Source organism: Cynocephalus volans, chromosome 6 (assembly GCF_027409185.1).
Source record: "Cynocephalus volans isolate mCynVol1 chromosome 6, mCynVol1.pri, whole genome shotgun sequence".
Lineage (NCBI taxonomy): Eukaryota > Metazoa > Chordata > Mammalia > Dermoptera > Cynocephalidae > Cynocephalus > Cynocephalus volans.
The window spans coordinates 155,159,047-155,170,695 of NC_084465.1; the positions used below are offsets into that span (position 1 = coordinate 155,159,047).

The window sequence follows — 11,649 nt, forward strand, 5'->3', positions numbered from 1 at the left end:
TGTTAGCAGACCTCGAGGGAATACCACAGTCTTGAATTGTTCTGACTTATAGTTCAGTAGTTGTCATGAGTCATCACTTCTTAGTTTATTGGGATGTTTTGGTCAATTACCAGAATACTGAATTTGGTCAATTTCAGAATACTGAACTTGTTGCTTTTGACAATTTTGTCCAGCTTTATACTTGCTCTTTGGGAAGAGAATTTGTTGACATCTTTCATCTCATCACCCAAAACTAGTGTTCCCCATGGGTACCCCATCCTGATGTTGTGTTTTTCTTCATAGACTTTCTTTTTTAGAGCCGTTTTGGGTTCACAGCAAAATGGAGCAGTAAGGTAAGGACAGAGAGTTCCCACTTTATACTTGGTCTTTGGGGAGAGAGTTTGCTGGTATCTTTAATCTCCTCATCCAAAACTAGTGTTCTTCATAGGTACCCCATCCTGCTGTGATTACTATAACACCAAAGTAATTGACAGTGATTTTTCAAGTTAGCACAAAAATCAAGAAATAGCAATCAAATAAAAAGACCAACCTTCTAATCATATTATTCATGGTGCTTAATACATGATATTACACTTATAAAAATTATCTTATATTTATTTTACATTTATATTTTAACAGCATATATTAATCTAGTTGTTTTTTGTGGGTGATTTAGTATACCTTTATCTCTCAAATTTAAATACAAACACACACATATGAAATAAAATCTCACTAGGTCTGCACTATTAGTTAATTAAAATATGAAAATTAAATCAGGATCTGTTCCATACAGTTGGACTTCAAACACGATTTGATTCTCCTGATTTATTTTTCAAGGAGTTGTCCATACGTAAAAGCATTTTTCAAATTAGTTTACATTCTCTCTCTCTCTCTTCATTTCCACCTGTCCCCCTCCCTCCTTGTTTCTTTCCTTTTTTCTTCCCACAAATGTTCACATAAGCCTTCCATATACCAGACCATTTTAGGTGCTTGGAATACATTGCAAACAAAAGTGCTTACACATATCACATTCTGACCACAGTTAAATCTTTCCCATCAGGAGAGTTCCACTTCCATAATGGCAGTTGAGAAGCTCTGCAGGCCTGTTCCCAGTGAAACAAAAATAACAGCTGAAAATCAGGAAAAGCACAATTTAAAGTTTCTGGAAGTTGCCCTATGAGCATTCAATAAACATTTATTGAAGAAAAGTCTATGCAGTCTTAGTAAGAACAGGAAGACTCTGTGGTTCTTGAGCCAGAACTCATTCGCTTTATTTCCTGTGTCCCCCAGGTGAGGAGGTAGGGGTGTATGGCCGGAAAGTTGGGTCTCCCTTTCCCCTCTGCTCTCAGTCAAGGGATATGGAATCTGACCAAGCATTTTTCATCACCTCCTGATCTGTGTCACAGACACTAAGTTTCTGGCAAGTGTGGTGAGGGGTTGGGTGCTTCCTTCCTCCACCCAGGCCCTGCTTATAGAACAGAGCACTGTCCTAGGCATGGTAGACTGAGAATAGGGCGACCCAACCACTCTGTCCCAGCTTGCTCATTGGGCCAAGCATCCATGCTTGGAGAAGCAGATGTAAGCCAAAAAGGCCACATTGGCATTCTCATGAAGGGAGGAAGTCAGTCCACCTTCAGCGGTGGAGACATGACTCGGTCAGCCTGTCCCAAGGGGAGGCAGTCCACAAAAACAAAGGGCTCTCCCCAGAAGAACTGATTTTGTTTGAAAAAGACTATGGGGAAGTTCAGACTTGAGAGCAGTCTGAAAAATCATAGAGATTTTGGAGTTAAGTGACTAAGGGGAGACTGGACACAGAGGAACACACTCACACTGGAAGAGTAAAAGGTGACAGCAGTTCTCTTTTGGCTGGGATTCAAATCTCAGTATGCCTCTTCCGCTCTCTTTTCACACTTCCATTCCTGCTGTCCTCTCCACGTGGACTTCTTTCCTACTCTAAAATTCTGGAACCTAAAATATAGCACCACCTTCTCTTCCCAGACACCCTTCAGCACAGAATTCCTTCATTATATGCATGTGTATCTTCCCTATCAGACTAAAAGGTGTTAAGGATACATCTTTATGTATCATTTAATTTATATGTAACTTGTCCTAGAAAGGACTTACGGCAATTTTAAGGACATAAAGTAGACACCCAGTCAAAATTTAACTTAAAATTAAATTGGATTGAATACTGAGTCACAACTAAGCAAAATATTAACTTCAACATGAAAAAAAAAATCATGCTAATAACTACAGCAAAGTTCTAAAGTTGAAAGGGGAAGGAAATCAACATCTACTGGCACCAGCTGCTGTATTTGAGGAAGTGTCCCGGGAATTCTACAGATCAGAATTTCATCTAATTCTCAAAATAGCCTTATATGATAGGTTTAACCCCAGTTTACAGCTAAGGAACTGAGGGTTTAAAAAGGCCATGTGGCTATAAATCAGCAATGTGGCTTTGGACCAGGAAGGAGTGGAGCTCCATTTCCACCCAGATTGTCCCTACCTGAAAGGCCATACTGACTCCACTTCTAACTCCATAGTCCCCATTCTTTTCTCAATGTCATGTCTTCCAAATTGAACAAAATGCTTGGGCAAAATTGTTGATCTCTTCTTCTAACTTCTTTTCACCCCTGGAAAAGGAAAAGAAAATATATTTAATTAAGCACCCAATAAATATAAAGGAGCATTTACATTTAAATGCTCTTTCTCAGCAAATTAAGATTCTGCTAACAGCTAACCCGGAAGAAGTGCCCAAAGATACTATTTTCAGCTTCTTAATAATCCACATGATACGCTCTTCAGAAACAGCACTAACCTTTTTCCCCCACATATTTTAACATTCTAGGGGAAAATGCTAACAATTAAGGAGTGCAGCCAGTAAACTTGTAAAACTATCTGCGCAATCAGGTAAATCACTTGGAAATTAAAACACTGGAATTAAATTCCTTCTAGACTTCAACTTATAGCTTATCAGTAAGGTAAGAGAAAAATTTGAGTACTACCCATGAAATGCACAGGCACACACAAACCACATCAACATCCGGACCTCTCAGTTCACAAAGGAGAGGCACCATTATCTAAGACAGGACACCCTATAAGGACACCAATGACAACAGTTCATAATGGCTGTTCTGGGGAACATCTGCTGTTTCCTGGATTTCCTGGGTATTCATAGAGATCACACCAAAACCAAAAAGGGTTCTGTGACAAAATCCTCCAATATGATACAGTGAACTGTGACCCTAAGAGGACAAGGAAAGGACAGCATTGTACCCCAAAGTTATTTGACCAAGGACCCATTTTTTTTCCTTGTAGCATCTCTTACAACTATTATCACAAAGAACGCCACCTAAAGCAACACTGCTTTAGATTTTCCAAAAGTAAGTTACTGAAATCCTACACTCTTATTTGTTCTGAATTGGTCACTATAGGTACTACCAAAAATAGTACCAGTGAAATTCTAGTATCAACCCAAATCTTTTTTTAAAAAAATGTTAAATTAAGCATAAAGAGATGACTGAGGCATATAAATTTCTTCCTCAGTATCTGCAGGGCATTGTTTCCAGGCCACCCCCGCACCCCCCACCCCAAATCCGTGGATGTTCAAACCCCTTATATCAAATGGCATTTACACACTTTTAATCATTTCTAGATAAATCGTTTCTACATTACTTAAAAGACCTAATACAATGTAAATGTTACATAAATGGTTGTTATACTATCTATACTGGCTGTTTTATTTGTATTACTTTTTATTTACTTATTAATATTCCTGGTCTGCGGTTGGCTGTATCCATACTGTGGATACAGGACCCGCAGGTATGAAGGGTCAACTGTACTGGCCCTTCTGGTGTCACAAGGCCCGACTCTAAACAACCGACCTAACCGGCCGGCCCCCGCACTGGCCCTTTCGCCTGACCCGATCCTGGCTGCACCGACCCCCCGCCCGCCTCGGAACAAAACGCGCATGGAGGGCCGGGGAAACCTGGACCGGGGGCGGTGGGGCAGGCACGGGAGGGGCCGGCGGACACAGGAACACTTGCCGGCCCTGGACAAGCTTCGGCCCGGCCCGCAGGGGGCAATGAGCGAGCGCCGCCCGCCGGACAATGCGCCGCTGGGCCCGCGCCACCGCGCTCACCTCAGTCCCCAGCCGCACCCACGCCCCCGGCTGCCCAAGCCCCTCACAGCCCACGCCCGCCCCGCATGGGCCTCACCTGCCCGCCATCGAGACCGCCGTCCGCAGACCCCCAAGCGCGCTACCGTCCCCGCGTCTGCTCCGCCGCCGCCGCCTGCTGCTGCTGCTGTTCCCAGGACTCGCCGCTGCACAGCAGCGTTCCTGCCGAACTGCAACTGCTCTACAGCCCAGGCTCCCGGCGCCAACGGCCGCACTGCGCAGGCGCGACGGGGCGGGGCCTGGCTCCGCTCACCTGGTGAGCGGGAGACGGACAGCTGCTCTGCGAGGCCCCGCCCCCTGCCAAGTTAGAGCCAATGAACAGGCTCTGATGCTTGACAGGGAGCGAAGGGGCCAGGGCCAGGATTCTCGCTGTGTTCTTCCCAGTAAGGGCACCTGTTAAATGAAAGAGACATAAAGGATGCCGAATATACACGTAGAAGTGACTGTCTGCACAGATGAGATCAGCCAGCCAGCTTAAAAAGCATTCTAAATCAAATTAAGGTTCACGCACCCATGAATTTACAAACTCAAGTTTTATAACATATACATTTAGAATTGAATAGCGTATGACTGTAATAGAGATATTAGGAGAACCTAAAAATTTCCCAATAAAGTTTTACAATTTATTTCAGTAAAACTTAATTACACATCACATCTACTTGTTGTCAGGGGTTGGTTGACGGGTTATATTTGGGAAAGTTTCTCAAGGGAAAAAAAAAGAAAACTTCTAAAGTATACGCCTCAGAAATGAGACTTTTGGGGGATGGGGGAGGGGAGACTGGCTGGATGGTATGGGGATCTGAATCCTTGACCTCGGTGTTATAACACCGCCCTCTAACCAACTGCACTAACCAGCCAGCCCAGAATGGGACTTTCTAGCTCCAAATATATGTTTGCCTTTTCAGCCAGACCCAGTTGGTGAAGCTGAAGTAGTTGCTGGAAAGGGCTTGTGAGAAGCTGCGCTCAGGATAGCCCATGGGAGCCCCACGTCCTGAGATGTCACACCCTGATGGATGTGCTGGGGCAGCTGTGTCACCTCCCCCCACTCATATAGGGAGTAGGGTGACAAGAAGATGGGGTCACAGGAAGCTAAGGTTTGGACTGAGCTCCTGCACTAGGCCCAATACACCAAATCGAAATGGAGTTACTCATGCTGAAGTTCCATGCCACTAAGCCACAACTAAGCTCTTTATCTAACCTACCAAGAAATCAGGTGACAGAGATAATAGCTAAATCCCCAAACAGGCCAGTTTTAAGCAGGATGATAAGGGAGTCGCCTCTGTTCTAACCTTTACAAGGAAAATAATTTTGAAACAACCAATCTGATTTTTCTTGTTTCTGCTTTCTGTAGACCTATTCCATCTAGAAAGCCAACCTCCTCTTCTCAGCTCACTGAAACACTCAGTCTATTGGATGGAATGAGGTGTTGCCCAATTCTAGAAGTCACAAATAAAAGCCAATTAATATCTTTAAACTAAATGTGTTGCAATTTTGTCTTCTGACATACTGCAGCACAGAAGTTAAAATAAATAGTCAAGGTCATACAGACTGCAAAGTAGCATTGCTGAGACAAATTTATCTATTTTAAAAATAAACACGTAGATTTCTCCCATAAGGGAGTAGGGCTCCACAAAAAAATCAATGGCAATGTATTTGTCTCCAAAGAGATTGAGAAATGAATATTCAACATTTCAAATACGAAAGCAGTAATAGCCACAATGTAGAAGCTACATATCAAAATATCGGTTGCCAGCTGCTATCACTAAACAGTGCTTTATATATACATATATGTCAAAAAAAAGATTTCTAAAGCTGTCTAAGCAAAAATACTGCATCACTAATGGAGAAGTACACAAAAGCCAAACATGTCAAAAATAAACTGAAGTTTGGGCTGTCAACAAGTTGTCTTAAAATTGTTATCACGAGGATTACACATGTATGATAGAAGAAACATTTACTTTGGATCCAGCAACTGCACTACTAGGTATACAACAGTCTCCCCTTATCCATGCTTTCACTTTCCACAGTTTCAGTTACCTACAGTCAACCAAGGTCTGAAAATAGGCGTGTACAGTACAATAAAATAGCTTGAGAAAGAGAGAGGCCACATTCACATAATTTTTACTACACTACATTGTTATAATTGTGCTGTTTTATTATTCATATTAATCTCTTACTGCATCTAATTTATAAATTCAACTTTAGCATAGGTATATATTTGTAGGAAAAAGGACAGGATGTATATAGGCTTTGGTACTTTCTGCGCTTTCAGACATCCACTGGGGGTTTCGGAACATATCCCCCAAGGATAAGGGAGAACCACTGTATCCCCAACGAAAGTGAAATCAGTATATCTGAAAGATATCTGCACTCCCATATTTACTGCAGCACTAAGCACCATAGCCAAGATATGGAATTGACCTAAGTGCCATCAGTGGATGACTGGATAAAGATAATGTAGTATACACAAAGGAGTACTACTCAGCCATAAAAAAGAATGAAATCCTATCATTTGCAACAATGCAGATGAAGCTGGAGGAACTGTGTTAAATGAAATAAGACAGAAACAGAAGGACCTTCATGACCCACCCCTACGGGGAAATCTAAAAAAGTTGATCTCATGGAAGTCGAGTGTAGAGAGGTGGTTACCAGAAGCTGAGAAGCCTACGGGGGAAAAGATATCCATAGGTTTCACCAGATTGGCCAGAGGTCCATACCATAACCACCTCTGCCTAAAACCATGAATAAGAAGCAATCCCTCCAGGTCCTTGATGGTTTTGTAAAGACCCGCCTGCAAACATCATGTAAAGAATAGCCAACTCCTGCTAAAAATGAACTAGTAATTTAGACAATCCTGACAGCTACAAAATCAAAATAAAATTTAAAAGAACGCCCCTAGCTTCTCCCTCTCCCCCTCTCCCCCAAAAATGTCCTTTCTGTTTGCTTGTCGTATCAACTTTAAGTAATTATGGTTGTTATATCTTCTCCCCCCCCCCCGGTTGTGTGTGTGTGTGTGTGTGTGTGTGCGTGCGTGCACATCTAGTGGATTTCGTTTTAAAGACAGCTTGAATAATTTGGGGTCTAGGATGATATTCCCAGAGAGGACCTGTACTTGCTTTGGCCAAGCACCTGAGGGAGTGGGCACTCTGGGATCACCTTTGTTACGTTTAGGAATAAAGATATTAAGGGCAGCTTAACCCTGCCACATCAAATGTTAAGGGCAGCTGTCTTAGTCCATTTCTGTTGCTTGTAACACAGCACCTGAAAGTGGGTAACATACAATGAAAAGATGTTTATTTGGCTCAAGATTCTGGGACAGGTGCATCTGACAAGGGCCTCAGACTGCTTCTACTCATGGTGGAAAGCAGCATGCAGCCAGCTAGAGGGTTCAAGATCCCACAGTGAGAAAGGAAGAAAGAGAGGGGAGGTGCAAGGCCCTTTTAACAACCAGATCTCACAGGAACCAACAGAGCAAGAACTCACTCACTACCCGCTCCTGGGGTGTTAATTTATTCATGAGAGATCCACACCCCCATCACTTAAAAAATTCCCAACACTGCCACTGGGGATCAGATTTCAACTTGAGCTTTGGGGCACAACATATCCAAACTCTAGCAGCCCACCTCTGGCCCTAAAAAACTCGTCCTTCTCACAAACTCATGTCCTTCTCATGTACAAAATACAATCATTCTACCCCAACAGTCCCAAAAGTCTTAGCTTGTTCCACCAGCAACTTAAAGTCCAAAGTCTCATGAGACAAAAGGCAAAACTCTTTCCAGCTGTGAACTTGTAAAATTCGAAAACAAATTTATCTACTCCCAAGATACAATAGTGGAACAGACGTTGGGGACATATTCCCATTCCAAAATGGAGTTAGAGGTCAGAAAGAGAAACAGGCCCCAAACAAGTCCAAACCCCAGCAGGGCACACATTAAATCTTAAAGCTCCAAAATAATCTATGCCTCCAAGTCCTGCATCCTGGGCACAATGGGGGATTTGGGCCCCCAAAGCCTTGGGCAGCCCTACCTCCATGGCTCTGATGGGAGCATCCCACTGGGCTGCGTTGGTACCTGCAGCTTTTCCAGGTGGGCATTGCATGCTGCCAGTGGCCCCAGAGTTCTGGGGTCCTGGTGGCAGCCCAGCTCCCTTGGCTCCAGTAGACAATGCCCTGCTGGGGGTTCTCTGTGGGGGTTCTGACCCCACATTTCTGCTCTGCATTGCTCTAGTACATAGCTTCTGCAGAGGATCCATCCCTGTGGCAGGTCTCTGCCTGGGATCCAGGTTTTCCCATACATCCTCTGAAATCTGGGTAGAGGCTGCCATGCCTCCATTGCTATCAGGTTCTGCTCCCCTGCAAATTTAACACCACGTGGACACCATCAAGGTTTCTGGATTGTGCTCTAAAGAGCTGTTGCAGAAACCAAACTTGGGGCAACTTGAGGTAGGGCTGCTCCTGCCACAGCGGCTGGGATGCAGGGAGCAGCTTCCTGAGAGCAGTGGCACCCAGGGTCTGTCCTCAAGAACAATTTGGTCCTCCTGGGCCTCCGGGCTTGTGATGGGAGGGGCACGCTTCCAGAGTTTTGAAATGCCTTCAGGGCCTTTCTCCCATTGTCTTGGCTATTAGCACCACAGCCATGCTAATGTCTTCAGTAATCAGTCCCTCTGCTGCACCACTGGATTTTTCTCCTGAATATGTTCTCTCATTCTCTACCACATGGCCAGGCTCCAAGTTTTCCAAATCTCTCTGCTTTGCTTCCCTTTAAGTATACATTCTGGCTTTCCGTCATGCCTTTGCTGCCATAACTGAGCAAAGGCTGTTACAAGTTGCCACGCAGCTGTCTGAATTCTTTGCTGCTTAGAAATTTCTTCTCCCAAATATTCTGGTTCCAATCTCTTGACTTCCACCTTCCACAAAGTCCTAGGGCATGGACACAATGCGGCCACATTCCTTGACAGTTCATACTAAGGATGATCATTGCCTCAGTTTCCACTAAGTCCCTTCTCATTTACACCAGAGATCTTCTCAGAATGGCCCTTACTAACTACATTTTTTTCAGCATGCTGGTCACAACCATTTAGTCAACCTCGAAGACGTTTCAACTTTCCATTATCTTGTTGTCTTCTTCTGAGTGCTCCAACTCCTCCAAACTTTGCCTGTTACTCAGTTCCAAAGCCACTTCCACACGTTCAGGGACCTGTACAGCAACATCCCAAGCTCAGTACGAATTTTCTGTATTAGTACGTTTTTGTTGCTTGCAACAGAACACTGAAAGTGAGTAGTTTATAAAGAAAAAGAGGTTTATTTGGCTTACGATTCCGGGACAGCTGCATCTGGTGCAAGCCTCAGGCTGCTTCTACTCATGGTGGAAAGCAGCAGGCAGCCAGCTGCAAGGTACAAGATCACATGGTGAGAGAGGAAGCAAGAGAGAGAGAGGGGAGGTGCCAGGGTCCTTTAAACAACCAGCTCTCAGGGAACTAACAGAGCAAGAAGTCACTCACTACCCACCCTCAGGGCATTGATCTATTCATGAGAGATCCACACCCCATGACTTATATAGCTCCAAACATTGCCACACTGGGGATCAGATTTCGATATGAGTTTTGAGGGGACAACACATCCAAACACTATCAGCAGCTGACAGGAGGACAGCTTGGCAAAGTAAGGAGACAGGGGGACAGGGGAACTGGTAAACCCATCTCACTTTCAGTTGGATCCTCAATTGTTGAACTTAGAAGCTCAGGGAAAGGGAAACAGCCACTTTCTTAGAAGTGTAGTATAGCTAAATGTCAACTCATCTTTATCCCTTCAAACTGAACCAAGGAGATCCCAGTCTGCCCACTCCCTCAGATGCCTGGCAGAAGCAAGCACAATTCCTTTCTGGAAATAATATCCTAGATTCCAAATTAGTCAACCAATACTTAAAATGTAATCTACTTGATGTGCATGCATGCAAACACACACAGAAACTAGGCCCAAAAGGAGACAAAAATGAATAAAAACCAGCAGAAACGACAAATAAGACAAGAGAAAAACAGACCCATAGGGCTGCCAGGTACTGCAAAATCATACTTTCAAGTAAGGAGAAGAATGGCACATGAAAAGATGAAATTATTAGATGAAAACCAAAACACTAACATCAAGGATTTGGATCTCCATACTGACCAGCCACCAAAAAAGAAAAACAAAAAACAAAGTAGCTATAATTACTATATTCAAAAAATTAAAACATAATATTGAAAACTCTGGCAGAGAACTATCAAAGAACCACATAAAAGGAAGGGAAAAAAAATACAATAAACTTAATGAGTAGGATTAATAGCAGGTTTATCTTGTTAAAAATTTAGTGAACAAAGAGATCATCAGATGAAAGCATCCAGAATGAAGCATGGAGATGGTAAGAGAATGAAAAGATCTAACGTGCATTTAAATTGACTCTCAGACGGAAATGGGGAAAAAGGGAGTAGCAGAAATACTTGAAAAGATAATGCCTGCAAATTTTTTATAACTAATGAAAGACATCCCTCCACAGATTCAATGAGACCTAAGAATTCCAAGCTGAGTAAATAAAAAGAAATATATACCTAGAGACATCATAATAAAACTCCTCTGCTGTCTTATCTAATAAAACTTGCGACCCTTTGCTGGGAGAGTCTGTGAAGTCACTCTTGGAGGTTTGACCTGATCCCAGTAGGATTCTTACTGACTGTCTTTTCCCCAGGTTCTCTCTGGTTCAGTTTAGCTTGTTATTGTCATAGAGTGTCCAGTCTCCCCTTAGTCACTTAACTCCAAAATCTCTATGATTTTTCAGACTGCTCTCAAGTCTGAACTTCCCCATAGTCTTTTTCAAACAAAATCAGTTCTTCTGGGGAGAGCCCTTTGTTTTTGTGGACTGCCTCCCCTTGGGACAGGCTGACCGAGTCATGTCTCCACCGCTGAAGGTGGACTGACTTCCTCCCTTCATGAGAATGCCAATGTGGCCTTTTTGGCTTACATCTGCTTCTCCAAGCATGGATGCTTGGCCCAATGAGCAAGCTGGGACAGAGTGGTTGGGTCGCCCTATTCTCAGTCTACCATGCCTAGGACAGTGCTCTGTTCTATAAGCAGGGCCTGGGTGGAGGAAGGAAGCACCCAACCCCTCACCACACTTGCCAGAAACTTAGTGTCTGTGACACAGATCAGGAGGTGATGAAAAATGCTTGGTCAGATTCCATATCCCTTGACTGAGAGCAGAGGGGAAAGGGAGACCCAACTTTCCGGCCATACACCCCTACCTCCTCACCTGGGGGACACAGGAAATAAAGCGAATGAGTTCTGGCTCAAGAACCACAGAGTCTTCCTGTTCTTACTAAGACTGCATAGACTTTTCTTCAATAAATGTTTATTGAATGCTCATAGGGCAACTTCCAGAAACTTTAAATTGTGCTTTTCCTGATTTTCAGCTGTTATTTTTGTTTCACTGGGAACAGGCCTGCAGAGCTTCTCAACTGCCATT

The 11,649-nt window shown here is 43.6% G+C and overlaps 1 long non-coding RNA gene across 1 annotated transcript; it reads right to left on the minus strand.

Annotated features, from left to right (window-relative positions):
• Positions 1-952: 952 nt before the first annotated feature.
• LOC134380780 (uncharacterized) lies at positions 953-4,331 on the minus strand. The gene is made up of 3 exons (XR_010023910.1): positions 4,197-4,331; positions 2,486-2,612; positions 953-1,109 (listed from the first exon to the last, which is right to left on the minus strand). It is a non-coding gene; the product is annotated as an uncharacterized LOC134380780 (long non-coding RNA).
• Positions 4,332-11,649: the final 7,318 nt, after the last annotated feature.